Here is a 7459-nt window from a genome sequence, read left to right on the forward strand (position 1 = left end):
ACATTTAAAAGAGAAAAAAGTTTATCAGTACAGAAAAATGAAAACCTTTGCAACTAACAGGAGGAAAGGCCTGTGTTCCTCAGGAACAGCCTGTACAACTCGGTTCCTTTGGAGAAGGCCTTTGCTCTAATACAGCCATTGTCAGGCACCCCAAGCACACTACAAGTAAAATAACTCACCCTTTCATCTAAGCTGGGTTTTCCCACCTCCTTTTGCTGTGCAGTTCAAACTCCTTCCAATTGACTGTGCAGTCTCCTCAGAGCCAAATGTCAGCTCACTTGCCAGCAGGACTTGCACCTTTGGCTGGACCCCTGAAAGGCAGAGACACTCAGGAGCCCTCGAGGAAAGAAGTGACAGGTACTGATTCCAAAGGCTGCCCCTCGGGAGCAGCTGCAATCCCACTGCATGGAACAGGTAGGAAGATGGGGCAAGAAAGCACACTAAGAGCAGCAGCCACAGGTGGGTGAGGTGGGTGGCAGCACTGTAGGGCATTTCCTGGCTCCTGACTCCTCCAGGAGTGGGAATCCTGAGTGTGCTGCTCAGGAATATGCTGTCCCTGGCACTGGGGGAGCGCTCCCTGCCACACACACAAAGGCAAGGTAAGTTCTACAGCATCATTAGAGCTTCTCCCCTGACCCCGGGCTAGAGATGTTATCTGTGCCCCTGTTGCTGTAATAAATAAGCGTTGTTTAATGAGTAATATGCAGGGGAAGATTCCATGATGCACAAGACTGGTCAGACCAGCTACAAACACACTGAAGAGTTTCAAAGTGGTATTGTGTAACATTTTTCAAGTTCAGCTGTACTGTTAATGCTTTTACTTATTTTTCTCCAATGTGGGAAGTACCAACTTTCCCTTTCCTGTGCTTCTTCCTCACCTGGACAGCATGGATTTAATATACAGCAGCATGTTTGTGAGTACTGGGCACCAAAGAGTTTCCCTCCTCCTCTCCAAGAAATTTTCCCCTGACTTTACCAGACCTTAAGGCCGATAAGTCTCAAGCCAGAGGGAGATGCAGCACCAGAGGCAAATCCTGTAGCTCTGCTGCCTCCTAAAGAAGCCCTGGAGGATGTGCCTGGGTCGGGGCAGGTGCAGTCGATGCAGAGCTGTGGAGAAAGGTAGGGACAAGAGAGCTGCTGCCCCAGCCTTTGGTGAGGTTTAACACACACTCCTGCCTCAAGGGTTTGATGTGCTGCTGTCAGAGAGGCAATGACACACCTGCCTGGCCCAGCCAGGGCTCAGCAGCAGCACACCTGACCTGCCAAAGTCAGAGGAAAGAAATGCTCCTGCTTCTCTCCAGAGCATCCCCCAGCAGCCCCAAGCCAGAGCAAACCCATCCATGTGCACCTGCAGTCACACAGTGCAGGAGGGTTCCTGCCCCAAGGGGTGCAGCAAGACAGAGCAGCAGTTTCTCACTGCTGGAGATGGACAGCGTGTGATGCAGGACAGAACTGGAATGTCCTCTGCTCTGCAGAGCCCAAGTCCCTCCACCCAGGCAGGGGCAGCCCAGCCATGCCCCTCAGGGCAGCTCTGCAGAGACTGGGACAGAGGAGGAAAAGCACCTTATCCCTGTGCTGATCCAATGATTTCAGTCCCAGGATTTTCTGTTAAGTCTGGTAACTCCTAAAACTGATTCAGTCAGGTCAGACTGCCAATTCATTTTGTGAAAACCACCAGATTGTGGGATGAAATCCCAGACTAGTTCAGTCTTTGATACAAATCTATTGATTTTTTCTTTCACAGGGAGCTCCTCAAAGACAACTTAGAAAGCATTTACATTTAGGAAAAGCCAGTCTTTATTAGAGACTATCCACCCCATAATCCAAATATCTGTCTACCTGGGGCAGATTCAGTTGCTCCCTAAGGGAAGGAGCATCCCTTCTCCTTCCGGAGCCCTCTTCAACCAGTTACTCACCCCTTATAGGCAGAGAATCTGCAAAGCAAAACCGATACTGTCTGATACAGAGAGCTGTCACTGCCAGTCAGCAGATGGCAAATAATATTTGTTGCTCTCTGATCACCAGGGGACACCACTTGACTGCCCAGCATGTGCAGATGCTTCAGCACAAGGTCCTCCTCCCATGACCAGCACCAAGAAACTCACCTCCCAGCCACATTAACACACACAGGCAGGCTGGAGGGGTGCAGGGCAGCAACAGCTGATATGCTGCAGATGAAGATAAAAAGACAGGACATCACCAGATCCTCCCACAAGCTAGACTTTGTCAATCTGAAGAGCATCCCAAACTTGGAAAGAAGACATTTATAAAGAAAGCCACTTGCTCTGACAGTGTTTTGGGGGTGGTGGGTGTGAGATTCACAGTGTTGAGACATTGAATTTGTCAAAAGATTGGGAAGATGCTCTAGCCAAGAAGCCCCAACAAATATCTGTTGGCAACAGACTCCTTGTCAGGTCTGAAGGAAGCTATCAAGGAAGTCAGCTTCAAAAGGCTATCACCATATCTGCTGCCAGTAAATGTTCTGGGAGGGTGATATCAAACTAAAATACATGTAGTATTTGAAAGGAAAGGAACACAAGACTTACTCTGTTAGATCTCATTTTCCGTCACACTGGGCATCAGAGAAGGCTGCAGGATCACACACCAGCACAAGCCTCATGTTTTCTCAGGAGGTTGCATAAATGTATGGTCAGTCACTGCGCATGTGTTAGGCATGCCAAAATCATTGTCAGCAAAAGCCTGATGACTGAGGGAGTAAAGAACCTTGTTCTGCCAACAGTTCAAGACTTTAGAACTTCAGAGCACATTGTTTTCCCCTCCAAATCACTTTTATTTAACCTGTGCTGTCCTTGTGCATGAGGAATTAATTCCCATTCAGGCATCTCCATCTCAGCTACACTATGGAGGCCTCTGGGGCACCACCTTGACAGCTGCAAAGTGGACAGAAGCTGTTCCCCAGCCTGTTGTCCCCAGAAAAAGCACCTCTGTCCCTCAGGAGTCCTTGTTGCCCAGCCGAAAAGGCTCCTGCTCAGCCCCAGCTGTGAGAGTTGTGGAAGTGCCCTTGGAGGAGTGACAGGACAGCAGAACCTGGTCTGCTTCCCTCACCCCTCCTGCCACAGCCCACGAGCAAAGCCAGGCAAAGTCAGCAACATTTGAAGAGAGCCACCTGAAACAGCCAGGCTAAAGGCTCCAAGTGCCCTGAGATGGGCTTTGGTGACAAATGGCCACTGCAAGGGAAAGCCTGTGGGTTCCTGCAGGGAAAACTCTTCTCATCACAGAACCCCCCACACACCATAGGTTCTCAAGATTTATTTCTCCTGCACTAGAGCGTTATTAATACAAGCAGTAAACTCCCAGTCCTGCCAAAGTGCTGTCACCTCCTGCCTCTGAGCCCATTTAACCCACTGTGCCTCCTGAAGGGGTGCAGCTTTCCAACTGTGCTCATATTTTTAAGGGTGCATTTAACTGTCTGCAGGCCCAGAGCAAAAAGCCTATCACTAAATGAGGGCCATTCATGCCGGGAATTGGGCACACCCAAAGCTCAGAGGGGCTGAAACCAGGGGCCTTTGGGAGTTCCACCCACCTTGCTGCTCCAGCATTTTCACCCAACACTAAATGAATTAAGAAAGCATCTGGAAGAAAAACCAACTCAGCAGTGCACAACCTCAGTGCAGCAAATTATTCCTCACTCAGCAAAAGAGAAAAGGAAAGTGAGTAAAACAAAGTGAATGATTTATATCATTCCACTTAGGCGGTTTTTCGAAGGGTGGTGTGTGGGCATGCCACAATTATTCATTTTTCGACCCTATGTCACTCCTGTTCTGAAGTGGATTCTGTGAACTGGTTGGCTCAGGCACTGCAGGGCTGATCCTGCTGGCCCTGACACCCTCCCCAAAGCCAAACCCCAAATATCTCCTCCTTAAGGTGTGTGCCATTTTCACAACAAAAGTAACCCCTGCCTTGCCCACAATGGCATCACAGATCAGCTGAACAACGAGCTGGGGGAATCCTGAGTGCAGAACCACCCAAACAAACAACCAAATACAGCCTTTTATATCATCAGGTGGCATAAGGGAGAGACACTAGGTGAAGTTTGTACTTTCAGAACTACCTCAGCCTACCAAAACGGACAACACTGTGGAAGAACAAAAGTCCATGGCCTTGAAAAAATCTTTTCCTTAATCTTGCAAAGTATTTGTTAGATGACATCGGTATGATTAAGCATTGAGCCCCAGAGGGCTCAGTTCTCAATGAAACCAGTAGTGGAGAACATACACACCCTCCCTTTCTAGCCCATTTTCACTATAGAAACCATATAAACCACTTCTGAAACAGTGTTTTTTGGCCTCAGTGTAAACAAAAGTTTTCTTTTCCTGAACTACTTGGGCAGTAGTCACAACACGTCCCGTGAAGGGTGGTGAGAATTTAATTTTCCTCCCTCCAATCTTGCACATCACTCATGGATGTCTCTGCACCCTCTAATGAGCCCCTCTGCCAGCACTGAGCAGTTTCCAAGCCTACATGAAAGAACTGATCAGAATCTCAGATTTTTGCTTGGGCTTTAACTGATGTTTTGCTTAATTAGAGCATTCTTTCTTTTTGGATTTTTTTTCCCGAACGTCAAAGCTGTGTTGCTTCAAAGGCTCATTTCACTCACCCCTGCAGGAAGAGAGAATTGCTCAGAGAGATTAAAGACAGCGTGAGAGAGGGAGGGGCAGACAGACAGACAGCACAAAGCAAGATATTCAACAAATGCCTGATCCTACTCCCACCACAGTGATTCTGCACAGAAAAGAGACATCAAATACAATTTCTGCATCCAGGACACATTCATGACAACATACCAGAATAGTAAGTGCAGCTTGGGTGACATTTTCAAGAGATTTTCAGTGAAGCTCCTCCACTTCAACCAGGCCATGGTAATTCTGTACTCCAGGTATCGTATTGCTAATACTCATTCCAGCTCAGAAAAGCTGCAGAAAAGCCAATTTTAATTCTTCGTTGTCAGTTCCTTCCTTTTTTTCCCAGCAAATTAACTGAAATAGGCCTCAAACCACAGCACCTCATTTTTCAAATACACACCACATAATGTGCTACAGCTTTACGGTAGAAATGTGTTATTTAATGTATTTCTAGTATTCTCAAGCTCTGCAGTTGGTTCAGTGGGTTTCTGTTGTGGGGCATACTGACAGACAGAGAATCATGTACATGTAGAAGAATTCAGGAGAAGGAGGTCCAGCTGCATCATTGTGAACATGTCACAAAAATCAATCTTGCCTCAGCCTGGGCTGCACTGAAGTCTCTCTGTATTTTAACAGCCAAACTGTGGACTTGATGCTTCAAAGAGTCTATAAATACAGAATCACTGCCTTCAGTGGGACTCTGCATGGAAATAAGAATATCTTTACTCAGCACTGCACCAAGCCATGCACATGTACCCAGAAGGGAAAATTCACACCAGCTTCTTCAGGCAGTCAGCTTAAGCTGCTTTCCTATTTGGAGTAATGCTCATGCTGCCTCTGCAGCCACTGAAGAACAGAGGCTGCATTTCCTGCTGAGGGAAGGGATGATTCAAGGCACTGAGGTTTAGTGCCAAAAGCAGCTGATTTGATGAGCCTTTCCCAAAAATATTCAGCTGAAGTGCTGTGAAGGACCATTTTAAGACACTAAATAGACATGGGCAGCTCCTGGTTCTTGGAGGAAAAGCCTGCCCAGTTCTAAAAGTGTTTAGAAAAACACACCTGCATTGTGTGACACAAGTAAGCCTAAGAACCATGGATATTTCTAGCCTAAGTCTGGTGTCTTCCAAATACCCAACCTCCAGGAAGAGGCAAATCCAATGGCAAAAATGAAAAGGGTCAAAGATGGTTGTTGCTCAACTTTCCCCTTTCCCAGTTACAAGGCAGCAGTTTTTCTGCCAGAGACCACATTTCAGAGAAGTCAAAATAAGGTATAAGGATAAAATGAATGACTTGAGAATTGAAAAGCCTGTCCTCATTCCATCACATTTGAAGAGACTTGATAATGATCTCTTAACAAGCTCCATGAAGAAAAGACTTGAGACTAGATGGGTAATTAAACAGATCACAGAATGTTCCGAGTTGGAAGGGACCCCCAAGGATGATAAAACCCTAGTAGCAAACAGTTCTTCTACCAGACTGGAAGCTGGAAAAGTTCAGAACTAGACAAAAGACTTCTCTTTTTGAGGTGTCACATCACTGAAATGGTGAGCAGTGAGGGAACTGCGTCACTGGCATCACCTCGCAGGTCCCAGCTCTGCAGTGCCCTGAACACACTCCAGCCTCAGACACACACTGAACTGTGTTGTGTGTGTTACAGTTCCTTTTTGGATGGATTACAGGTGTAAACACACACATGCAGCCACACACCCAGAAATGCCACGTGAATCTTGCAGGACTCCTGCTTTTCCTACTCTAGCCAAGAAATACATGCTCTGGACAAAGGAATAATGCCCACACCATCCTTGCCTGACATCCTTGCTCTCGAGTTCTTTCATTTAGGCCTCCTACTGAAACCTTTTCTTCTGACCTATTATTTTTCAATTTCACCTGAGTATTCCTGCTCCTTCTGCAAGATCACAGGGAGAAGCCTTGACCCAGGGAATTTTTATTTAATTCAACTTATTGCCAATTAACACACACTTCTGATCATTGATGGAGGTCATTAATTTAAAGGGAAAAAGGAGTGCAAACACTTGAAACCTTCTCTTCTTTCTACAGATGGGCATTGTAACAATCTGAGCACAAACCTATTTTACATTCCACCCCTTGCTTCTGTCAGCTGGGTCACTCCTATGGACATCACTACAACACCTGCTGCAAACTTTGCACCTTGGCCCTGTAGAACACACAAGCAAGGGCATCATACCAGTGTAAACTACTCACTAAACCTTAGTATAAAAACAAACTTTATTCAAAGATTGACATAACTATGAGAGATATCAGTAAGTCTGTAAGCCCCACAGGGCTTTATCCAGGCCCCCAGAGGCTGGTGAGCCTGAGCCTTCCCCCATTTCGGTGTGAAGTGATGGCCTCAGGGGTGCAGCTGCCCTGGGCTGGCTCCATGTCCTGCAGCATTAACTGAGCTCTCATCCCATTCCAGCACTTGCAATCCCTTAACACTCATATCCAACTGAGTGGCTTCTCCCCTCACTTCATCATAACTTTCCCTGCTTCAGGAACCTACAATATGACTAAAATCACAGAATATTTGTTTGCATTTGCAATTCCAGGGGTTGAAGAGACAGCAGCTATGGTGTTCCCATTGTATCACCTGTTCCCCACTGCGGAGCTGAACACACAAGGCCCAGCCTGTGGTGTGTCCCATTTGATGTTTGCAGAAACATTTGCACATCTAGTTAACATTTGGGTTCAACCAAACAGGATGGTGCAGACAAGGCTACCCAGGCAATGCAGTTAGGTCTAATTAGGCTTAGGACAGAAGAAAGCTACATAGCACCCAGCACAAGGGCAAAAAT

This window comes from Pithys albifrons, chromosome 3 (assembly GCF_047495875.1).
Source record: "Pithys albifrons albifrons isolate INPA30051 chromosome 3, PitAlb_v1, whole genome shotgun sequence".
Classification (NCBI taxonomy): domain Eukaryota; kingdom Metazoa; phylum Chordata; class Aves; order Passeriformes; family Thamnophilidae; genus Pithys; species Pithys albifrons.